Consider the following 25,513-nt stretch of genomic DNA (forward strand, 5'->3'; position numbering starts at 1 on the left):
ATCGGATTCCGGAAAAAAGAAATGAACATACACATTGCAATTATGTCCGGATGTTGTAAAGTCATGTCCCCTCCACCACTGATCATGCTTGAGCGCTTGATTAAAATTCCCCTGCGCTTTGACTCCTACTGAGCATTCAGGAACTTAATTTTCCAGACCGTTTCAGGTAACAAAATGAGACATTGTTGCTCCGTTTCACAGAGAAAGTGTTTGATTCACAGAAGATCAGATTAAACCTATTATTTGTACTGGCCGATACTTATTTTTCTCCAACTCAGAATAGACCGGAAATGTCTAAGTCTCCTTAAAGAAAAAGGAGTCTGATTTCTGTCTTAAGACCCCACAGGAATTTCTAGAACCTGATGTGCCTCATATTGGTCAATCAAGAGAATGGAGGTAAAGCGATTGAAGGAGACACAAAGAAAAGGCTCCCAGTCAATAAGGACAGTATGTTGGGAGAATAACAGGTAAACTCTTGGAAATGAAGCCTGCACACCCCTACCACTAGACAGAGGCAGGGGCCCTGACCACAAACAGCCCATGGAATTTGTTGTGAGCACCCACTCGTGAAATACCTCAAGAAGGGATGACATTAGAATAGAAAACAGCACCTCCGTATCGCTCATGTAACCGACTTCATTCATTTTCACTTGAAGCGCCCACAAGAAACTGAAGAGGATGATTGAATGAGACCATCAGCTCAAAGGGGGTTGGTCTTGTTATTTGCCAAATGTGGGAACTTTGCACAGAACTGGAAACCCAAGATGATCCTGAGCTTCAAATTAAAAACAAGCGAGCCCTATGCAATGGGAACATATGAGGAACTAATGAAAGGAGGAAGTCCTGAGGAGGTTAGACCACCTGAAGACCCATAGAATACCACCTCTGAAACAAAGGCCTTGGAGACAAACTCGATGTGACTGCTAAACCCTTGAATCCACCATGCAGGGAAAATATCCTTAGCTTTCTGAAAGGTTTTGGCCAAGGTTGCGCCTTGAAAAACCTGTCTATAAGCATGTTATCAATGCCTTATCATATCATATCATAGGAAGCAAGGGCAACACTAGGATCTCAAGTAACTATTATGAGAGAAACCATCTTGGTGAAGCCAGAATCACAAAGTTTTAATCTAAGGTATTCGACAAAAAAGATTTCATAAGGTCCCTGGATGACCTTTACAAACTGTTAACCCAGGGAACCAACCTAGACCGAACAGAATTACGGAAAAGAATTCAGAAGAAGTAACCCAAAGTGCATCGTGTCTGGAGAGAAGAGAGCAAGCATATCCCTCTTTTTTTATTTTTATTTGGATTAGCTGATCAACCTTTCAAATATAAATACAGTCAAATCAACATTAGTATACATCTACATAAAATGAGCATTTAAATCATCATACATTTCATTTCTTACATTCATCATTTACATCTTTCATTAAATTAATCCAAGAAAAATTAATCCAAGAAAAATTACTTCCCCAGCACAACAATTTATAGAACGCAGATTCAATCATTTTTCATGTGTTACTTTGGTATAAAAGGAAAAAGAGACTCTAAAAATTGCACTATAGCAATGCGGACAGCTAATTTCATATTTGTGAACAAACAATGCCAAATTTCTTCTGAATCTCTGATGCACTGAGCAATAATCAGATTCTTAAAATATCTTTCTCTCTTTTCCTTTAACGCAGGACATGTTACAATGCAGTGTTGGAGTGTTTCTCTCTCAGATCTATTCTTGCAAAAACGACAAAAATTGTGTTCAGGGGAGATTATTTTTCACCTCACCAACACATCTTGCATTGGCCAGAGATTTAGCCTGAAGCGAAGGAATTGATTTTGTGTTTGAGGGGAGCACAAATTCCATGAATCAGCCTTAAAATCTTTTATGGCCAAACAATGAAGTATTGAAGTCCTTATAAGACAAGCATCTAATTCGATTCACAATCCAGTCATGCTGATAAACTTTTATCTTGGCACGATCAGGAGTAATAATTCTAAATCTACAGATGCGTCTGCCAAGGCATTTAGAATATATCTTAGCCAAACTTTTGGAAACATATGCTGTGATGACAATAGATATTGGGCTATTACCCCTAATGTATTCTGAGCATTAAGATTCAACAAAGACTTCCTTAGGAAAGCTGTAATTTTCCATAAAACATAGGCATGTAAAGATACCAGGCCAACTTCATATCGAATCATTGGAAGTGGCGTGCAGTTTGGTAGACATAATATTTGCTTCCAAAATCGAGAGTCAATTCTATCCCTCCAATGTTAAAGCATTTCTCTCTCCTAGTTCACAACTCACCATCAAAGTGCCTCCATGTAAATGGCCCAACTCAGCCAGATTAATAACCATTACCAATTTTCTGGAGGGCATTGTTGCCCGTGATAGACTAAGGCTTCCAGCACAACAGATTTCCTACTGATTTAGTCCTTCCCAAACTGAGAAAATCCAAATGCCTCAAAACAATTAATTGGAGCTCATGTTCAATGAGCTTGTAATTTGGCGATGGGGCGCCGTTAAGTGTTGACATGCACATTGGCGGCTCCCCACCAACCAAAGTTTTGTCATTTGCACAGCGCAGTGCAACGTGCATGGCAAAAGGCAGCCACCTTTTGCCCTGCACTTTTGTGCAAAGTGAGTAACCAGTGCCTCACATGCCATGCTCGGATGGCAACAGCGGCGCTCACAATTACAATTAAACACTGTCTGGTATGCTCGCATATTGGGCAGCCTTTAATTTTCATTGTGAACAAAGCGTTTAATTGTAATTGTATAGGCTATCTGCAATGCTCACAGGCAGCGTGAACAATGCATCTCTGTGGGGTCTACCTGCTTCATGCTGGTTCGCCTGATTATTCACATTCAGATCCTTCACAGTCGGGTAAGGTTGCCCCGCAATATTTACCTTATACTCATGCGGCAGAAGGGCTAATCCTTGATCCCAACCTTTGTCATTTCAAACAATAGTTTGCAGAAGATACAAAGCCCCAGAAGAAAACTGTTTACTCTTTCATCTGCCAACCAACAATGTTCTATCTATAGACGTAATCATAGTAGAACAAGAGTTTGGCTTACAAAAAATCTGAATACAGAGACCACCCATCCCTTGATCCCAAAACTTTGCAGAAAGGACACCAGATCCTGGAATACCAGCATAACCAACAATATCCTAGACAAACTGTTTCAAAGACCTGAGGAATCCAGGTGGAAGGGGAGAGGAAGGGGAAAGGTCACCCTTTAAAAAGGAAAAGCAAGGAGGATGGTTGAATATTTGTGAAAGTGCAGAGAGATCTTCCAAATGCACCCTAACCAAAGAGAGCACGTACGCTATTTGCTTTAGATGGTATCTGACCCCACTAAGGATTCACAAGATCAAACCGGAATATTCCCCTTTGTGCTGGAGAGGTTGTGGGGTGAAGGGGGATCTTGGCCACATGTGGTGGAGATGCCCAATGGCCCGAATATTTTGGAAGGAGGTTCTGTTTCACATCAAACAGATATCGAACTGGGTCCCCACCCTCAATCCGGTCTTGATAGTATTGGGGAACAGGGTCCAGGAAGATGTATACCCTATGTCGGACAGAGGGCATCCTTGCTATCCCGCCTATTACAGACAGCAAGACTCACAGTGGCTTGACAGTGGAAAGACCCAACAGGGCCCTCCATTATACAGTGGTGGATCAAAATCCAAATGTCTTGATACGTGGCCCCCCTTTATAGAATATGTTAGTGATAGGGAGGCCTACCGTGTCCGGCCCCCATTGCTGAAAGGTTTCTCATTGATCTGAGATAGACCCGCTAATGCGCAAGCTACCAGGACTGTGATAACATAGTGCTTGGTCACTGGAGACTGCATTGTATGCAGATAGATGGAAGTATAGATGGTGCATGTCCAGAATGTTGATTATTTGTTAAATTGATGTTATTTTCAGATTTTTGCTTAACATTGTTTTGGAATATGGATGGCAAAACTATAAATAAAGTCTTTATAAAAAAGAAGCATGTATTGTTACCTTGTTGCTTGGTACGTTGATACGTTTTCCAATTTATTCTTGCATTACATTCTGCCTGTGTTATTTTTACCTAAGGCTGCCTAGTTTCAGGTTGTCAAACTGCATTCAATTAATGTTCCAATAGATAAGTGCCTCCATGTGCCATGCAAATTCTGCAGTCCCTTTTTTATTTCTGTATGTTGATAATGCAAGCAAGCAAGGGGTGAGAGCTGACCTGATAAAGTAATGTGAATGTAGATCGTGGCTCACACAGCTTCCGTAACTGACCATGCAACCAAACACAGTAAGGAGGATCTACGAGTGTGAGCCATGGCTTGCACATATTCTATTTCAGCAAATGATAGTAAGGAACACCCAAACAGCGAAAAGAGATAGACACATAGTTGTAAACGACCCCTGGTACCAGTTCAGTTCTGTTTCTACGCTGTGGGCCTCCAGTGTCGTGAACTGGAGCATATTAAACCATTTTGACAGGAGCTGTAAAATAGAAGCTGTCGCCTGGGGGGTGGCAGTTAACTTACATTTCATGGCAGCCATTGTACCTAGGTATATGTGGCTGCTGGGAGAAATGGATTGATCCATTCTGTGTTCGATCCTGAGCCTGCAGTGCTGGAACATGGAGGGGGCCTGATGCCTGTACTGCTCATTCAGTGTGAGCACCGTGCCTGGAGTTGCGAGAACTGTGAGTGTCAGAGACCAGTGGAGAGCTTTGTGCAGGGCAAGGGGAGCTACACTGAATGGGTGGTGTGACGAATCTAGTAAACTTGTCACTCGTTCTCTAAGGGAAATCCCCCCTCATGTGGCTAGGGAAAGGAAGAAGCTACCTGACTCCGACCCTAGTGATGGATATCTGTGGGAGGACCTCATGGAGGAGGATAACCCTGGGGGATGTGAAATGCGACCAGGGGATCAGAACAAGACCTTACCCATGTTTCTAGGTAGTACCAAGTTACACTCCCCCATTCTTATATGTCCTATTGTCATGTGGATGAAGAACCTCCATTAATTGTTGAGCACCAATAGTATATTGATTCTTCTCACTTAAACAATGCTGAGCTAATCAGCACTGAGACCTGTGCACTCCCCTCCCCTTTTTATAATACTGAGACGAAGAAGAGGAGTGGAATAATGAAGATAACCAAGAGTGGCAAACCAATGCCACGGTCTAGTCATTGGAAGTTACTAACAGGTGCCAGGACATTCGAAAGCAGGACACCTGAGCAACATGAGAGATCAGAATTTCCCAATTCTGGTTGGGACACAGGAGGAAGTGAGGCAGTCCGAAGCAAGGAAATGGGAAAAGAACAGGTCGAGAGAAGTCGGATTGAAAGGTGTTCATCGCATTGCCAGGCGGAGCAGAAGGAACTGGTGAGTGAAGGAACCAACGAGGCGACAACAGAGAGGCTGACGAGACATGCTCCCAGACAGCAGACGAACCACCAAGCAACTGGAGAGACGTGAGGGATACCGAAGCAGTAAGCCCAGAGAAGGAGAACGGGTTACTGGGGCGCTTCAGGCTGAATGCTGTGTATCGTTAGCAGTGCAGAGAAGCCCATACAGGGGAATTGGGACATTAAGTTTAACAGAAGGTGGTTCGATGACTCTAGGTATAAGAAGTATAATTTCTTGGAAACAAGAATGAGGGAATGCAAGTAGAGAGAAGAGATCTTGTACTTGCATGCAAATATTGAACAGCTTGAAAAGGACTTGGCAGAAGAGTGAACCAGGTGCTCAGCGTGTTTTGGACTCACATCTAATTCAAACCACGAAAATCCCTGGCAGGAGAGTACACCATGCACTCAGCTAGACTGGTACCCACATCTAAGTAAAGGAGCAAATGTCCTGCCAGGAGAGTAAACCAGGCATACGGCAAGTCTGGTATTGGCACCCATGAGAGCAGGGAACAAAGACCCTGGCAGGAGAGTAAACCAGGAACTAGAGAACTGGGGCAGAGACCCCCCTTTTTGTTTTGATATTGTGGAAAGCTGAATGAGCTGCGGAAGAGATACTCCCACCTTGTTTTCTTTTGTGACTCATAAGGGAAGAGCCATACCCGTCTTTCTCTGTAGCAAGGTAACAGAAAACCAAATAAGCAACTTTGAAATATACCTATAAGTGACATTGTGCATTTTTGTGAAAACAGAGGAAGCCCAAGGGAAGAACTATCCTCTTTGGGGATCATATGCCAATACCATTGTGCACAAGCAGAAATACCTCAGGGGAAGGGAAGATCCCTTCTCTACTGGAACCTTGTTTTTATTGTTATTTTCCTTCAAGTCTTTCTGTTTGGAACTTTGAGAAGAAGCTGTTGATTTACAGCTTAAAGACACTCCCTTGTCACATTATATTGCTGACACAGATGTCCCTTAGTTTTGTTAAGGCAGGAAAACCCCTCAGAGTTAGGGACAGGTTGGATTTCCCCAACCCCTAATTTTCCTTTAATACAAGTTTTTGAAAATCACAGAAAATGCCACTGTATCTGATTCTTACTCTTGATCTCTCACAGCAGTCATGCTAATAGTCCCTGGGTGAGAGCCGGGGCAGTAACCAAATTCCCACAAGGAATGGGCACATCTTAAGGTCACTACCAACAGACCTGCCCTAACACCCATAGAAGTGATGACCTGCCTGCACACTCAATTTGTAGGTTGCACTCAGCTCTTCAGCGCCCAGAACTTGAATAGTAATCAGAAGTGCCCTTTCAGCAGCACCAGCTCTTAGCAGCTACTGCATAACCTGCCCCAGGTTTTGTCTGCATACACATATTCCATGGTTGTGTTTGCTATGGGTTTCCCACTGGTTTTCAAAGATCATGCCATTTGGTTAATGTCATAAAATGGAATCCCATGGCTCTCATCTGGTGAATGTTAGAATGAGGCTCTAGTGGCATGTGTTTGTTGGTCCAGCTTTTTTGAAATGCGTTTGGTTGGATTTGTATTTTTATAGGTCGAAAAAGAGAGCTGATAACCTCTTGCCAGGAGCAGAGCCAGCTTCCAATTTATTTTGGGTGGTCGGACGACCACTTGAGGGGTCGCATTGTGATCATGCAGTATCATTTGCGGTGTCTACAAACGGTATCCAGTCATTGCATCGACAACCAAACCATCAAATTTTTTCCATCGATATACCATTCTATAGAATGGCCATTTCGTTGAATACAATTCGATGGATCCATTGAAATGTAATGTTAAGATTAGGGGTTAGATTAGGGTTAGGATTGGGTTAGGTTTGGGGCTAGGGTTATTTTAAGGGTTACATTAGGGTTAGGGTTGGGGGTTAGGGTTTGGGCTAGGGTTAGATTAAGGGATACATTAGGGTTGTGGTTGGGGCTAGGGTTAGATAAAGGGTTACATTAGGGTTAGGGTTACATTAGGGTTAGGGTTAGGTTTGGGGGTTAGGGTTGGGGGTTAGGGTTAGATTTAGGGTTACATTAGGATTAGGGTTGGGGCTAGGGTTAGATTAAGGGTTACGTTAGGGTTAGCGTTGGGGGTGGACGTGGGTGTTCGGGGGGCAAGGAGGAAACCCCCCGATATACAAAAAGAAATTAAAACGTTACAAGGAGCTGGCCAGTGCCGACATTTCAGCACTGGACAGGTCCATGTAACATTTTAACGTTACAAAAAAATGCGTTGAAATGCCATCTTTTACATGTAAAAGTGCAATTCCATTGAAACCAGACCATTTATATTTTCGATGGACTGGTTTAGATGGAAAGGAACTTTTCCATGTTAAAGATAGACTGTCGATGCTTTGGCATTGGATGCTTTGTTTTCGATGCTTTGGCATTAGATGCTTTGTTTTCGATGCTTTGGCATTAGATGCATGCAATCACTATAAACCCTACAAACAGAAGCTCGGCAGATTCATGAAATACTGTGATTTCTGAATGCCCCATATCCACATCCTCTAGCAGAGTCCCATTCGTATGTCATGAGGATGCCTACCATGCCCAGCCAGCATATGTCAGGGGCACCGTCATATGCCCTGATGCAGCCTTGCATGCCAGTGTGTGATATTTTATGCCAGAAACACCTGCGTAGGTCTAAACGCAGCCTCACGTGCTCATGCTCAGCACCACAAGTCGAGGTTTAACCTTCATACACTCTGTTATTTTCTCACATACCCTTGCATGACCAGAATAGTGCACTGGGTGCATGCTCACATGACTGCACATCACGTACTGCTTCACATACCAAGGACAGATCCATATACACAGGTCCAGCTCCACATGCACAGGTACAACTCCAAATGCACAGGTTCAGCTCCAAATGCACAGGTCCAGCTCCACATGCACAGGTACAGCAGTACATAACAATGTACAGCTCCACATGCACAGGTACAGCAGTACATATCAATGTACAGCTCCAAATGCGCAGGTACAGCAGTACATATCAATGTACAGCTCCAAATGCGCAGGTACAGCAGTACATATCAATGTGCAGCTCCACATGCGCAGGTACAGCAGTACATAACAATGTACAGCTCCACATGCGCAGGTACAGCAGTACATATCAATGTACAGCTCCAAATGCGCAGGTACAGCAGTACATATCAATGTACAGCTCCAAATGCGCAGGTACAGCAGTACATATCAATGTGCAGCTCCACATGCGCAGGTCCAGCAGTACATATCAATGCGCAGCTCCACATGCGCAGGTCCACCAGTACATATCAATGCGCAGCTCCACATGCACAGGTACAGCAGTACATAACAATGTGCAGCTCCACATGCGCAGGTACAGCAGTACATATCAATGCGCAGCTCCAAATGCGCAGGTACAGCAGTACATATCAATGCGCAGCTCCAAATGCGCAGGTACAGCAGTACATATCAATGTGCAGCTCCACATGCGCAGGTCCACCAGTACATATCAATGTACAGCTCCAAATGCGCAGGTACAGCAGTACATATCAATGCACGGCTCCAAATGCGCAGGTACAGCAGTACATATCAATGTGCAGCTCCACATGCGCAAGTCCAGCAGTACATATCAATGCGCAGCTCCACATGCGCAGGTCCACCAGTACATATCAATGCATAGCGCCAAATGCACAGGTACAGCAGTACATATCAATGCGCAGCTCCACATGCACAGGTCCACCAGTACATATCAATGCATAGCTCCAAATGCACAGGTACAGCAGTACATATCAATGCGCAGCTCCACATGCACAGGTCCAGCAGTACATATCAATGTACAGCTCCAAATGCACAGGTACAGCAGTACATATCAATGTACGGCTCCAAATGCGCAGGTACAGCAGTACATATCAATGTACAGCTCCACAGGTACAGCAGTACATATCAATTTACAGCTCCACATGCACAGGTTCAGATTAAAATGTCCAGAAACTGCATAGTCCAATTAGGTACTAAATGATATGCCAGTTTTTGCATTGCCCCTAGAAAACTGGAATGTCGGCTTCCTCATTTCTATGCTAGTGTTAGATAGAAAGTCCATGTTTTACCCAGTGAGGTAGTCCCCTGTACCTTTTGCTGACTCTTCTGGGCTAAGTAATTTATTTTTCTTCCAACCGGGCTTAATCACAAATCTCACAGAGGGTGTGGCTCTGTTTTTATGTACTCTTCCTTACGAGTACTTATGGCTATGAAGTCAGAGGTACACCAAAGGAATGGTGTAGTGTCCCAGAGGGGGCAGCACCTCCCTCTTAGTTATGGGGCTAGGATGGTGGTAGTTTTTAATTTTGTGTAGTATTGCTCCAGTTGGCTGAATCCATTTTACCTGGCTGTGTCATTTTTGACCCCTCCTTCATCTCACAAAATGGCAGCTGTCTTTGTTTGCCATGTAGACCTCGAGGGTGGGGGGGTTAAATGACTACCCCTTGCCCCACTTTATGCATGAAAAAGGAGGTGGCCATCTTTGATCACTGGATGCCTTTATCCTAGGCCTAGGTCCATAATCAGCCTGAAACCAGTTCTGATTTTCAAATGCAGATGCCTGTCTGGGATAGTGTGGAGTTGCTTCCTATGTTGGGAGCATGATTGTGTTTGTAGGGGTGGCCAGTCACTGTCTGACCACCCCGGTGTGTGTTTGAGGGCTGTGTTCATTCACTGCCTCCTAAGAGGGATAAAAACAGACTCTCTTACCCATTGACCACTGCTGAAACTCTGTATTAGTTCAAAAAGCCTGCTGCTCGAGGAAGGACCGAAGCTCTGGACCAGCATTCTTTGACGCTTCACTGAATCCAGCGGCAAAGCTCTGCCTTTCCAAAGACCAGAAGGAACCAACTGTGGAATTCCTTCCCACGATCTAGCAGGGGCAACTGGATCACAGCTTTTGCTCAAAGCGTTCACCTCTCTGAAATTCCTGATCTTGCCTGCATTGTTGGATCCAGAAGCGGAAGTCTCATCACTGTCAGAACCCTAAAGACTCTCCATTCCAATCCAACCTGAGCTTCTTCATCCCAAGACACCAGGCAAGGGGCCTGGATTGATCTTTCCTTTCTGGAACTCCAGGGGCTTGTGCTGCCCTTGGTCCTTCAACTACACCACTTAACTTGCCTCCGGACCCTTCTTCCTTGGTTAGTAATGCTTTGGTGTGACTTTGCTGGAATATATTCTCATGCTTACCTCAGCTTACCCCAGCCTCAAAAGCGAAAGTATGTGCCCAACAATGATAGACGCACCTTGCATTGCCAAATAGCACTGACTGCAGCATCTCTGCCTTTCAACTCGCCTGGCTCGGACCCTTGAGCCAGCAACAACCAAACCTCGAATAAACATCCATCCCAATGTCTTGGGGTCCTTCCTGCACTGATGTATTGTCAATGGAATCTACAGTGGTCACCAAACAACATGCAGAGTGAGCACCTCGTGTAGCTGCACAATCCTGCACAGGGTGTTGCTCTCCTGCTATTGACGAGTTATTTACCCCTTGGTGAGGTTGCACATTATCATACCTCCTCCCACCTCTGAAGTCTGCCCTAAATCCACCTTGTCTACCAGAACCTGCCTTCTCTTGATCTCTATCTACGAGTCACCTGTCTGCCTCCCTGATTCACAGCTTGAGTAATTCTATCTCTCCCTCTATTTTTCTCCCATTCTCATCCTCTGAGGGTAGTGACAAGCCTTCCCAAACTCCCTCCAGGTCTCACCTTCCAGATATGAATTATTTCCCTAACTTACTCAATTATCTCCCTCCAACCATCAACTCTATCCTCCAGATTAACATCTTCTCCAATTTTCTCAATGTGCTACAAAGTCCTACCACTTGCCAATCTCCTCCAACCACCTTCCTCCAGCTTGTTCCTTCACTTGAATCTTTTTCTCTGTGTCCCCTCTTCATCAGCAAAAGTCTTCTGTGGCTTGAAATACCCACGAATACCAACAACTGCTCCTTTTGACACTTTCACTGAGGGTAACACTCTCCTGCCAAAGACTGCCCAAATCCACACAATTGATCTCCCTTGGTCTGTACCCACACTTTCTGGCCAAGATTGGAAAAGTGTTTTAACCGCCTATGATTGTATTTTCCCTTCTAGGAAAGACACTTTATTGAACTCCCAAGAAATCATTGAAACGTCTTCTAGTTACCTCTTACACTATTGCCTGCATTTTACAAAGTGCACTTACCTTCTAGTGTAGTGTTTTATATCTTGCCTTTTCTTCTATAAAGATTACATTGGTTTTCAGAATTATAATGTAAACATTCTCACAATTGAATCTGCGAAAAGAGTGTGTTAACCACCCCACTCCACCCCCTCAGAGTTAGATCTGGGCTGCTCTGCCGCACTACTACTTAGAGAGCCTGGAGAGCTTGGGGGAATCACTCGTCCCTAAATCAGGGAGACATGCTTTTTTTTTTTATAACATATTTTATTGGTGTTGTTTAAAAAGAAAAAAAAAAAAGGAAGAAAAAGAAAAAAAAAGACAAGTAAACAAACAAACAATCAATACATGCGCATTGCTGGTATAGGTCACTGTCTGTCTCCGATTGGTGTACACATAATGTTTCAAGAAAGAACAAAGAACAAATGGGTCAATTTTGTCCGAACACGGGGCAGCGCCTAGCTGCATTATCCTGCGGGCACCATGGGCGTCAGGGGGGGGTGCCTTTCGATGTGTCCCAATGGCCAATTTGCCTGTGTTAGCCCTCATTGGGCTTCTTCCCATCTCTGCCACACTTTCGGGGCTTTAGCCGGGCATCCTCTGGCTGCGTATACTCTGTATTCCATTGCGATACAAATATTCACACCGGTCCTCCATTGTTCGTAGCTCGGTATTTGGTCCGAGCCCCATTTCTGAGCAATGTTCCTTTTCAAAAGTGCAGTAGTGGTGAACAAAAGCAATTTTTCATATCTAGATAAGTCAATTTCATCATCTATCCCCAACAGTAATAGCTTAGGGTTTCTGGGAATCGTTTTCCCCATAACTCTGGAGAGTTCCACACAACAATCCTCCCAAAGTGGTTGGATGTGCGTGCAATCCCACAGGATGTGGAAGAAGGTGCCCTCTTCTGTTTTGCATCGCAGGCAGCTCGGGTCATTGATCTTTCCCCATTTATATAGGGCTACCCTAGGATAGTATACTCTGTGTAGTATCTTTAACTGGATCAATCTAAGCCTCGATGATATTGCTATCTCCCTAGGGAACATCAATGCTATGACCCATTCCTCCGGTAGTATGGCCCCCACATCCGACTCCCATTTGGTCCGCAGTGACAGCAGATCTGGTGTGCCAAAGGAACTTATGGCACTGTACAGAACCGGTGTCACTTTATGAGTGATTTGTTCCGGGAATAAGTTTCTTTCAATGGGGGTGAAGTCTGGTAGAGAGATCACTTCGGGGAGGATGTTCTGTAGTGCATGTTGTAGTTGGGCATAGTGGTAGTGTTCAGTTTGGGGAAGTCCAAATCGGAGCGCCAACTCCGCAAAAGGAACCATGGTGTTATCTTTCACAAGGTCTCCCAGTGTGAGTGATCCATGCCGAGACCAGTTCGGCCATCTGGGGAGCGTGTGTGCACTGGGGAGGTTCCTGTTATTCCACAGAGGTTGCGCCTGTGATAGTTTGTCGCCCCATCCCACAAATTTGTGTGCATCTATCCAGATTTGTGTTATCTGTGCTCGCATGTTGGGGGTGGCCGCGCGGTCTCTTTTCTTGTAGAGATATAGCATAATGGGTTTCCCGGGAGTGTCGGGTTCTAGAGATCTGTTATGTGGTGCGCCGGTGTCGCCGTGTAGTTGGTCATTCACTTTCATCAATTGACTGGCCCAATAATACGTTTGCATTCGGGGTAGTCCTATTCCACCCTCCCATATGGATCTTTGGAGTGTGGCGAGAGCTATACGTGGGTGGCCGTCATTCCATAGTAGTCTACGAAGTGTCTGATCTATTTTCTTGAATGTGTTTGGAGGAATGTATAGGGGGGCATTCTGTAATATGTACAGGAGTCGAGGCAAGGTCATCATTTTAAAGAGCGCAGCTCTACCCAGTAATGTCAGAGGAAGGGATGACCAGTGACGGGTGTCCTCTGCAAATCTTGTCATGACTGGGTACACATTTCTGGGAACATAATCAGTCAGATTATTCGTTATTAATATACCTAAGTATTTGAATTGTTCCCTTTCTACCTGGTAGGGACATTGGGGCGGGATTGATTCTTCCTCTTGTCTAAGCGGGAACAGGGTAGATTTGGCCCAGTTTACTCTCAGGCCACTAAAAGAGCCGTATTTCTGGAGTAGATCAGTCACTATGGGGCAGGATCTGACCGGGTCCTGTAAGTATACCAACAGGTCGTCTGCATATAGGGACACTTTGTCCTCCCAGGCTTCAGACCATCGGAATCCCTTCCATGTTTCGTTAGTTCTTAACAGTATTGCGAGCGGTTCAATTGCTATTGCAAATATCATGGCCGACAAACGGCATCCTTGTCTGGTCCCTGTGCCAATTTCAAAGGGGTCTGATACTTGACCATTCACTTTCGTGACAGCTAATGGAGAATTATACAGTAATTTAACCCAACTCATGAACTGGGGCCCAAATCCCATTCTATGCATTATTTCCCAGATCGCATCCCATCTAATAGAATCGAAGGCCTTCTCGAAGTCTACTGCCAGCAGGGCCAGGGGGCCTCGGATAGTGGTCGCATTTTCCATTGCAGTGAATAATCGGTGTATATTCATCCGCGTGGATCTTTGCGGCATAAAACCACACTGATCCGGGTGGATCAAGGAGGGTATGACTTGCTGGAGTCTATTGGCTAATGTTTTCGCTAGGATTTTGGTTTCAGTATTGATGAGGGAAATCGGTCTATACGAGCTGCAGCAGTCTGGGGGTTTATCCGCCTTAGGTATGACCACTATGGTGGCCTGTCTCAGGTCCTGTGGGAGGGACTCTCTGCTGCGGGAGGTTTCATACATTTTCAGTAAGTGTGGTGTGATTAAGCTTGTGCCCATTTTCTTCCACACCTCAACGGGAAAGCCATTGGGTCCCGGGGTTTTCCCGGGTTGGAGGTTCGCTATGGCTGCAGACAGTTCATCCTCTGTTATATCGGTTTCTAGCAGGGCTCTTTGTTCGGGCGTCAAGGAGGGAAGGGTGATTCCAGAGATGGCCGTGGTGTCAATGGGGGAGGTTGGTGCTCTATAAAGCTCCTTATAATAGGCTGCGAACCCTTCCGCTATGTCGCGGTCCGCTGTTGTTAGTGTATTCCCCTGTGATCTAATTGCTCTAACATGTCGGAGCCCCTCGTCTCGCTTCTCCAGCCATGCCAATATTTTGCCTGCCTTATCCCCGGTTTCGTATACTCTGGCACGCATCGCTGCGTGTGCCTGTCTGGCATTGTCCAGGGCTACGTTTTGGAATTGTTTTTGTGCTAATTGTAACTCGCGATGAGATTCTGGGAGGTCCTGGGATAGATGAGCCACCTCTGCCTCCTGCACGCGCACTTCGGCCGCCCGGATCGCTGCTACCTGTTTTCTCTTGTGGGCTGCGATCTGGGATATGAGTTCCCCCCTCAGTACTGGCTTGTATGCCTCCCACAGTGTTACAGGGCTATCCACGGAGGTTCTGTTCAATTCAAAGTATGATTCTGTCGCATTTTTAATATGCTCCACCAAGTCGGGGAAGCCTAGATAATAATTATTTAACCTCCATGCGGGTGGGGGGACCGGCCTGTGGGTATTAAGCTCTAGTACGAGCGGTGAATGGTCCGATATGCCTCTGGGTAGGAGGTGTGCATCGGTTGCGAGATGTAATTCGGAAGTCGGGAGAAAAAAGTAATCAAGTCTGGATAGTGAGGCGTGTGCACCGGAGAGAAACGAGTATTCTCTTGTGCCGGGGTGTAAGTGTCTCCACACATCTTTCAGGCCCATTGCGTCGACGAATGTGGCTAATTTAGTATGCGCAGCTGGGTTTCTAGAACGGATGTGCGTACGGTCGAGTTCCAGGTTCATGACTTTGTTAAAATCTCCCCCCACTACTACCAAGTTCGAGGAATCCGCCGCTAACATAGGCGTTATATCGTTAATTAGTGCGGTGAGTAAGGTTGGTGGTGCGTATACAGCTAGCATGGATATGGACCGCTCCCAAAGAGTCGCGGTTATGTAAACAAATCTACCTCCCGTGTCCTGTGTGACAGATAGGAGATTCAATGGTAGTCGCTTGTGTACCAGGATCAGTACTCCCCTGGCTCCCATGGAGAAACCTGAGTGTAACGCAATGCGGTAATTGGTTCGCTTAAAGAAGCTACAGTTCGTACCCGCCAGGTGCGTTTCGGTTAGGAAAACCACATCGGGCGCATGACGGTTCAGATATTGTAGTACAAGGCGCCTCTTGATACTGGTGCCCAGCCCGTTCACGTTCCAGGTCATTATCTTAATGGACCTGGTCTTGCTTACAATGGCGTGTTCTGTCATGGTGGTCGGGAGTTGGGCATACCGGGTAATGCTGTGTGTGTCCTCGGATTGTAACCCCTGTCCATCCCACGGGAGCCAGGTTCCAGCCCATTGCGCGCATTGATTCTAAAACAGTAAACTAGACAAACAAACTCTGTCATGAAAACAAACTCCCTTGCCCCCTCCCTATACTCCACCCCAACTAGAAGTATCTGTCGCCCGAACATTAGGCCGAGCTTGACTGGGGTCTGCTCGGACTGAAAAGTTAATCAGTACATTTGGTATAACTAGTTTGTGTGTCTCTCGCTGTTACTTGACACTAGTTCTTTCACCTCTGTCAGGGGGGGGGGGCCCGCTTGGGCCGCCATTTCTTTATTCTGCGGGGGAGGTCTGACGGTGCGTTGCCAACGGGCATCTCAACTTGAAGTCCCTTGCAGATGTTGGCGGTTTGTTGGTGTCAATCTGTGCGTGCCCGCCTCAGTCGGCTCCTCTTGGCGGTAGTTCATCCTGATCTTGCAGTAGCTGTGCATTCGGGGGTCTGTCTGGGCGCGGTCTATTTCGTTCACGTTCCCTTCTATTTGTAGGGCCCCAATCTCCCTCTAGGTTGTTTTCTGCCCAGTTCCATGCATCTTTTGGATCATTAAAGTGCACTGTTGTGCCATTCTGGTAAATTTTCAACTGTGCCGGGAACAGGAGGCCATATTTGACGTTCTGGATTTGTAGCTTTTTCTTGAGCTGGTCAAAGGATTGGCGTGCTCTTTGTACTTCCCTGGTGAAGTCCGGGAAGAAGGCGATTTTGGCGCCGTTATAGGTCATGGAACCTTTGGATCTAGCCATCTGCAGTACCGTGTCTCGGTCCCTGTAATTTAGGATTTTGGCGATCACTGTGCGGGGTGGGGCCCCAGGCGTTGGTCTGCCTGTTGGGACTCGATGTGCACGTTCAATAGAGAAGAGTTTTGAGAATTTCTTTGGGGCATATAGATCCATGAGCAGTTGTTCCAGGAATAGTTCCATGGAGGGGCCTTCACTTTTCTCAGGTAGTCCCAGGATTCGTATATTATTTCGCCTAGAGCGTCCCTCCCCCTCCTCCACTCGTTCCTCTAGAGTTTTAACACGTTGCATTACTCTGGTCATCTGTTGACTCATGTTACGGAGGCCATCTTCCGTGTTGGATATGCGGGTTTCCGCCTCTCCCGTGCGAGACGTGAGTTTCTGCAAATCATGGCGTAGGAGGGACACTTCTGTGCTGATGCCATCCATTTTAATCTCCATAGCCGTTCTGGAATTGGCTATGGCATTCATAATGTCTTTGAGAGAGGGTTCGGGTTCCTCATCTTCAGTAGCTGCCTGTGTCGGCTCCAAGGCCAGTGTGGGCACTGCGTATTGCTCCATTTTGCTTTGTGTCGTGCCTCTTCTGCCCTTATCTTTACCCATACCCTCTTCCACTTTCAGGGGTTTCCTGATCCTAAAAGTGTTGTACGTGAGACACGGATTGAACACTTGGGCTGTTGGTCGAGGAAAGGGGCTATTTGCATTCAGAGTGTTGGGTTGTTGAGAGGGGGTGGGCGGGTGGGGCGGCTCCCCCTCTCCGACCCCTACCTCCCGTTCCCCTCCGCGTTTCCCGCGCCTCCCTGTATGCAGAGTAATGCTAGTCCCCTTCAGCTTGATTCTGTGTATCTGGATGGTTTCCCAAGACTTGCCGTGTGGGATTACCTCTGTGTTTTTCCGCACTCCCAGCGAGGGTCTTAAGGCTGCAGCGGTGATTTCCGTGCACCGCAATGATCGGGGGGATTTACTGGGAGCGGGCGGGCGGGAAGGCCGGGAGCGGGAAGGGACCGGTCGCAACCACCGCCTCCCGCCCACCTTTCTCCTCACCATTTTGCGTGTCTGGCTTCGCCGTCCCTCCCGCCGTTGCCGGATTCCTGTTGCTCTGGAGTGGCAGGCGCTCAACGCGAAGTGGAGCGGAGCGCCCGCGGCTGGACGGCACGCCTGGGGACGGGGACGACGCCGGCGGTCTTGTGTATGGAGTCGTCAGGGGGCAGTGCGCCGGGGCCGCCCGCACAGTGCCAGTGTCCTCACGTCTCGAGGCGGGGTCGCGGCCTTCCCGTTAGGTGTTTGTACCTCCCGTAGGCCGCTGTTCTTCATTCTGGATGTGAATGGCGAGTTATTCCAAGTCGCCGTCGGCCATCTTGGATCGTGTTCGGCGGCCGTCACACTCTCTCACCTTCCGCCGCAGTTATCTCTGCTTTCGGTCTCCGTTTTTGTTTTGGAGTAGCAGCGATGCGTTCTGCTGTCTTTCTGCCAACTTTTCGTAGTTTTGCAGGGGTGCTGCGAGTCAGATTCCCCCAGGATTTAACAGGATATTTGGCGGCACCAGGAGCTCAGCGGGCACACGTCTACATCGGCTGCTCGCTGGCCACGCCCGAGGGGGAGACAAACTTAACAGGCTTGAGAAAAATCTCCCCAACATTTAGCTACAGCAGAGGCAGCAGTCCCCATTCATGGAACGTGTAATGCATGGCAGCAGAAGGCAGCAGAGTATTGTACAGGTAGCAGAAGCATACTCTTCACTCACTGAAGAGTCACTCACTGAAGAGTATTGTACAGGCAGCAGAATCATACTCTTCACTCACTGAAAAGTCACTCACTGAAGAGTATTGCACAGGCATCAGAAGCATACTCTTCACTCACTGAAGAGTCACTCACTGAAGAGTATTGTACAGGCAGCAGAAGCATACTCTTCACTCACTGAAGAGTATTGTACAGGCAGAAGAAGCATACTCTTCACTCACTGAAGAGTACTGCACAGGCAGCAGAAGCATACTTCACTCACTGAATAGTCACTCACTGAAGAGTATTGTACAGGCAGCAGAAGCATACTCTTCACTCACTGAAGAGTATTGCACAGGCAGTAGAAGCATACTTCAATCACTGAAGAGTATTGTACAGGCAGCAGAAGCATACACTTCACTCACTGAAGAGTATTGCACAGGCAACAGAAGCATACTTCACTCACTGAAGAGTATTGCACAGGCAGCAGAAGCATACTTCACTCACTGAAGAGTCACTCACTGAAGAGTATTGCACAGGCAGCAGAAGCATACTCTTCACTCACTGAAGAGGATTGCACAGGCAGCAGAAGCATACTTCACTTACTGAAGAGTATTGCACAGACAGCAGAAGCATACTTCACTCACTGAAGAGTCACTCACTGAATAGTATTGTACAGGCAGCAGAAGCATACACTTCACTCACTGAAGAGTATTGCACAGGCAGCAGAAGCATACCTCACTCACTGAAGAGTATTGCACAGCCAGCAGAAGCATACTTCACTCACTGAAGAGTCACTCACTGAAGAGTACTGTACAGGCAGAAGAAGCATACTTCACTCACTGAAGAGTATTGTACAGGCAGCAGAAGCATACTCTTCACTCAATGAAGAGTATTGCACAGGCAGCAGAAGCCTACTTCACTCACTGAAGAGTATTGCACAGGCAGCAGAAGCATACACTTCACTCACTGAAGAGTATTGCACAGGCAGCAGAAGCATACTTTACTCACTGAAGAGTATTGTACAGGCAGCAGAAGCATACACTTAACTCACTGAAGAGTATTGCACAGGCAGCAGAAGCATACTTCACTCACTGAAGAGTATTGCACAGGCAGCAGAAGCATACACTTCACTCACTGAAGAGTATTGTGTAGGCAGCAGAAGCATACTTCACTCACTGAAGAGTATTGTACAGGCAGCAGAAGCACACTCTTCACTCACTGAAGAGTATTGCACAGGCAGCAGAAGCATACTTCACTCACTGAAGAGTATTGTACAGGCAGCAGAAGCACACTCTTCACTCACTGAAGAGTATTGCACAGGCAGCAGAAGCATACTTCACTCACTGAAGAGTATTGCACAGGCAGCAGAAGCATACACTTCACTCACTGAAGAGTATTGTGTAGGCAGCAGAAGCATACACTTTACTCACTGAAGACTATTGCACAGGCAGCAGAAGCATACTTCACTCACTGAAGAGTATTGCACAGGACGCAGAAGCATACTTCACTCACTGAAGAGTATTGCACAGGCAGCAGAAGCATACTTCACTCACTGAAGAGTATTGCACAGGCAGCTGAAGCATACTCTTCATTTACTGAAGAGTATTGCACAGGCAGCAGAAGCATACACTTCACTCACTGAAGAGTATTGTACAGGCAGCAGAAGCATACACTTCCCTCACTGAAGACTATTGCACAGGCAGCAGAAACATACTTCACTCACTGAAGAGCATTGCACAGGACGCAGAAGCATACTTCACTCACTGAAGAGTATTGCACAGGCAGCAGAAGCATACACTTCACTCACTGAAGAGTATTGCACAGGCAGCAGAAGCATACACTTCCCTCACTGAAGAGTATTGCACAGGCAGCAGAAGCATGCTCTTCACTCACTGAAGAGTATTGCACAGGCAGCAGAAGCATACACTTCACTCACTGAAGAGTATTGCACAGGCAGCAGAAGCATACACTTCACTCACTGAAGAGTATTGCACAGGCAGCAGAAGCATACACTTCACTCACTGAAGAGTATTGCACAGGCAGCAGAAGCATACTTCACTCACTGAAGAGTATTGCACAGGCAGCAGAAGCATACGTCACTCACTGAAGAGTATTGCACAGGCAGCAGAAGCATACACTTCACTCACTGAAGAGTATTGCACAGGCAGCAGAAGCATACACTTCACTCACTGAAGAGTATTGCACAGGCAGCAGAAGCATACACTTCCCTGACTGAAGAGTATTGCACAGGCAGCAGAAGCATACTTAATTCACTGAAGAATAATGCACAGGCAGCAGAAGCATACACTTCACTCACTGGAGAGTATTGCACAGGCAGCAGAAGCATACACTTCACTCACTGAAGAGTATTGTACAGGCAGCAGAAGCACACTCTTCACTCACTGAAGAGTATTGCACAGGCAGCAGAAGCCTACTTCACTCACTGAAGAGTATTGCACAGGCAGCAGAAGCATACACTTCACTCACTGAAGAGTATTGCACAGGCAGCAGAAGCATACTTTACTCACTGAAGAGTATTGCACAGGCAGTAGAAGCATACTTCACTCACTGAGAGTATTGTACAGGCAGCAGAAGCATACTCTTCACTCACTGAAAAGTATTGCACAGGCAGTAGAAGCATACTTCACTCACTGAAGAGTATTGTACAAGCAGCAGAAGCATACACTTCACTCACTGAAGAGTATTGCACAGGCAGCAGAAGCATACTTCACTCACTGAAGAGTCACTCACTGAAGAGTATTGCACAGGCAGCAGAAGCATACTCTTCACTCACTGAAGAGTCACTCACTGAAGAGTATTGTACAGACAGAAGAAGCATACTCTTCACTCACTGAAGAGTATTGCACAGGCAGCAGAAGCATACACTTCACTCACTGAAGAGGATTGTACAGGCAGCAGAAGCATACTCTTCACTCACTGAAGAGTATTGCACAGGCAGCAGAAGCATACTTTACTCACTGAAGAGTATTGTACAGGCAGCAGAAGCATACTCTTCACTCACTGAAGAGTATTGCACAGGCAGTAGAAGCATACTTCACTCACTGAAGAGTATTGTACAGGCAGCAGAAGCATACTTCACTCACTGAAGAGTCACTCACTGAAGAGTATTGCACAGGCAGCTGATGCATACTCTTCACTCACTGAAGAGTCACTCACTGAAGAGTATTGCACAGGCAGCTGAAGCATACTTCACTCACTGAAGAGTATTGCACAGGCAGTAGAAGCATACTTCACTCACTGAAGAGTATTGTACAGGCAGCAGAAGCATACACTTCACTCACTGAAGAGTATTGCACAGGCAGCAGAAGCATACTTCACTCACTGAAGAGTCACTCACTGAAGAGTATTGCACAGGCAGCAGAAGCATATTCTTCACTCACTGAAGAATCACTCACTGAAGAGTATTGTACAGACAGCAGAAGCATACTCTTCACTCACTGAAGAGTATTGCACAGGCAGCAGAAGCATACACTTCACTCACTGAAGAGGATTGTACAGGCAGCAGAAGCATACTCTTCACTCACTGAAGAGTATTGCACAGGCAGCAGAAGCATACTTTACTCACTGAAGAGTATTGTACAGGCAGCAGAAGCATACTCTTCACTCACTGAAGAGTATTGCACAGGCAGTAGAAGCATACTTCACTCACTGAAGAGTATTGTACAGGCAGCAGAAGCATACTTCACTCACTGAAGAGTCACTCACTGAAGAGTATTGCACAGGCAGCTGATGCATACTCTTCACTCACTGAAGAGTCACTCACTGAAGAGTATTGCACAGGCAGCTGAAGCATACTCTTCACTCACTGAAGAGTCACTCACTGAAGAGTATTGCACAGGCAGCAGAAGCATACTCTTCACTCACTGAAGAGTCACTCACTGAAGAGTATTGTACAGGCAGCAGAAGCATACTCTTCACTCACTGAAGAGTATTGCACAGGCAGCAGAAGCATACACTTCACTCACTGAAGAGGATTCTACAGGCAGCAGAAGCATACTCTTCACTCACTGAAGAGTATTGCACAGGCAACAGAAGCATACTTCACTCACTGAAGAGTCACTCACTGAAGAGTATTGTACAGGCAGCAGAAGCATACTCTTCACTCACGCATACTTCACTCACTGAAGAGTATTGTACAGGCAGCAGAAGCATACTCTTCACTCACTCACTGAAGAGTATTGCACAGGCAGCAGAAGCATACTTCACTCACTGAAGAGTATTGTACAGTCAGCAGAAGCACACTCTTCACTCACTGAAGAGTATTGCACAGGCAGCAGAAGCATACTTCACTCACTGAAGAGTATTGCACAGGCAGCAGAAGCATACACTTCACTCACTGAAGAGTATTGTGCAGGCAGCAGAAGCATACACTTCACTCACTGAAGACTATTGCACAGGCAGCAGAAGCATACTTCACTCACTGAAGAGTATTGCACAGGACGCAGAAGCATACTTCACTCACTGAAGAGTATTGCACAGGCAGCAGAAGCATACTTCACTCACTGAAGAGTATTGCACAGGCAGCAGAAGCATACTCTTCACTCACTGAAGAGTATTGCACAGGCAGTAGAAGCATACTTCACTCACTGAAGAGTATTGTACAGGCAGCAGAAGCATACACTTCACTCACTGAAGAGTATTGCACAGGCAGCAGAAGCATACTTCACTCACTGAAGAGTCACTCACTGAAGAGTATTGCACAGGCAGCTGAAGCATACTCTTCACTCACTGAAGAGTCACTCACTGAAGAGTATTGCACAGGCAGCTGAAGCATACTCTTCACTCACTGAAGAGTCACTCACTGAAGAGTATTGCACAGGCAGCAGAAGCATACTCTTCACTCACTGAAGAGTCACTCACTGAAGAGTATTGCACAGGCAGCAGAAGCATACACTTCACTCACTGAAGAGGATTGTACAGGCAGCAGAAGCATACTCTTCACTCACTGAAGAGTATTGCACAGGCAGCAGAAGCATACTTCACTCACTGAAGAGTCACTCACTGAAGAGTATTGTACAGGCAGCAGAAGCATACTCTTCACTCACGCATACTTCACTCACTGAAGAGTATTATACAGGCAGCAGAAGCATACACTTCACTCACTGAAGAGTATTGCACAGGCAGCAGAAGCATACTTCACTCACTGAAGAGTATTGCACATGCAGCAGAAGCATACACTTCACTCACTGAAGAGTATTGTACAGGCAGCAGAAGCATACTCTTCACTCACTCACTGAAGAGTATTGCACAGGCAGCAGAAGCATACTTCACTCACTGAAGAGTATTGTACAGGCAGCAGAAGCACACTCTTCACTCACTGAAGAGTATTGCACAGGCATCAGAAGCATACTTCACTCACTGAAGAGTATTGCACAGGCAGCAGAAGCATACACTTCACTCACTGAAGAGTATTGTGCAGGCAGCAAAAGCATACACTTCACTCACTGAAGACTATTGCACAGGCAGCAGAAGCATACTTCACTCACTGAAGAGTATTGCACAGGCAGCAGAAGCATACTTCACTCACTGAAGAGTATTGCACAGGCAGCAGAAGCATACTCTTCACTCACTGAAGAGTATTGCACAGGCAGCAGAAGCATACACTTCACTCACTGAAGAGTATTGTACAGGCAGCAGAAGCATACACTTCCCTCACTGAAGACTATTGCACAGGCATCAGAAATATACTTCACTCACTGAAGAGTATTGCACAGGACACAGAAGCATACACTTCACTCACTGAAGAGTATTGCACAGGCAGCAGAAGCATACACTTCCCTCACTGAAGAGTATTGCACAGGCAGCAGAAGCATACTCTTCACTCACTGAAGAGTATTGCACAGGCAGCAGAAGCATACTCTTCACTCACTGAAGAGTATCGCACAGGCAGCAGAAGCATACACTTCACTCACTGAAGAGTATCGCACAGGCAGCAGAAGCATACACTTCACTCACTGAAGAGTATTGCACAGGCAGCAGAAGCATACACTTCACTCACTGAAGAGTATTGCACAGGCAGCAGAAGCATACACTTCACTCACTGAAGACTATTGCACAGGCAGCAGAAGCATACTTCACTCACTGAAGAGTATTGCACAGGCAGCAGAAGCATACTTCACTCACTGAAGAGTATTGCACAGGCAGCAGAAGCATACTCTTCACTCACTGAAGAGTATTGCACAGGCAGCAGAAGCATACACTTCACTCACTGAAGAGTATTGCACAGGCAGCAGAAGCATACACTTCCCTGACTGAAGAGTATTGCACAGGCAGCAGAAGCATACTTAATTCACTGAAGAATATTGCACAGGCAGCAGAAGCATACACTTCACTCACTGGAGAGTATTGCACAGGCAGCAGAAGCATACTTCGCTCACTGAAGAGTATTGTACAGGCAGCAGAAGCACACTCTTCACTCACTGAAGAGTATTGCACAGGCAGCAGAAGCCTACTCTTCACTCACTGAAGAGTATTGCACAGGCAGCAGAAGCATACTCTTCACTCACTGAAGAGTATTGCACAGGCAGCAGAAGCATACACTTCACTCACTGAAGAGTATTGCACAGGCAGCAGAAGCATACACTTCACGCACTGAAGAGTATTGCACAGGCAGCACAAGCATACTTCACTCACTGAAGAGTATTGTACAGGCAGCAGAAACATACACTTCACTCACTGAAGAGTATTGCACAGGCAGCAGAAGCATACTTCACTCACTGAAGAGTATTGTACAGGCAGCAGAAGCATACACTTCACTCACTGAAGAGTATTGCACAGGCAGCAGAAGCATACTTCACTCACTGAAGAGTCACTCACTGAAGAGTATTGCACAGGCAGCTGAAGCATACTATTCACTCACTGAAGAGTCACTCACTGAAGAGTATTGCACAGGCAGCTGAAGCATACTCTTCACTCACTGAAGAGTCACTCACTGAAGAGTATTGCACCGGCAGCAGAAGCATACTCTTCACTCACTGAAGAGTCACTCACTGAAGAGTATTGTACAGGCAGCAGAAGCATACTCTTCACTCACTGAAGAGTATTGCACAGGCAGCAGAAGCATACAC

The sequence above is a fragment of the Ambystoma mexicanum genome, chromosome 12 (assembly GCF_040938575.1).
Source record: "Ambystoma mexicanum isolate Mex_15411 chromosome 12, UKY_AmexF1_1, whole genome shotgun sequence".
NCBI lineage: Eukaryota > Metazoa > Chordata > Amphibia > Caudata > Ambystomatidae > Ambystoma > Ambystoma mexicanum.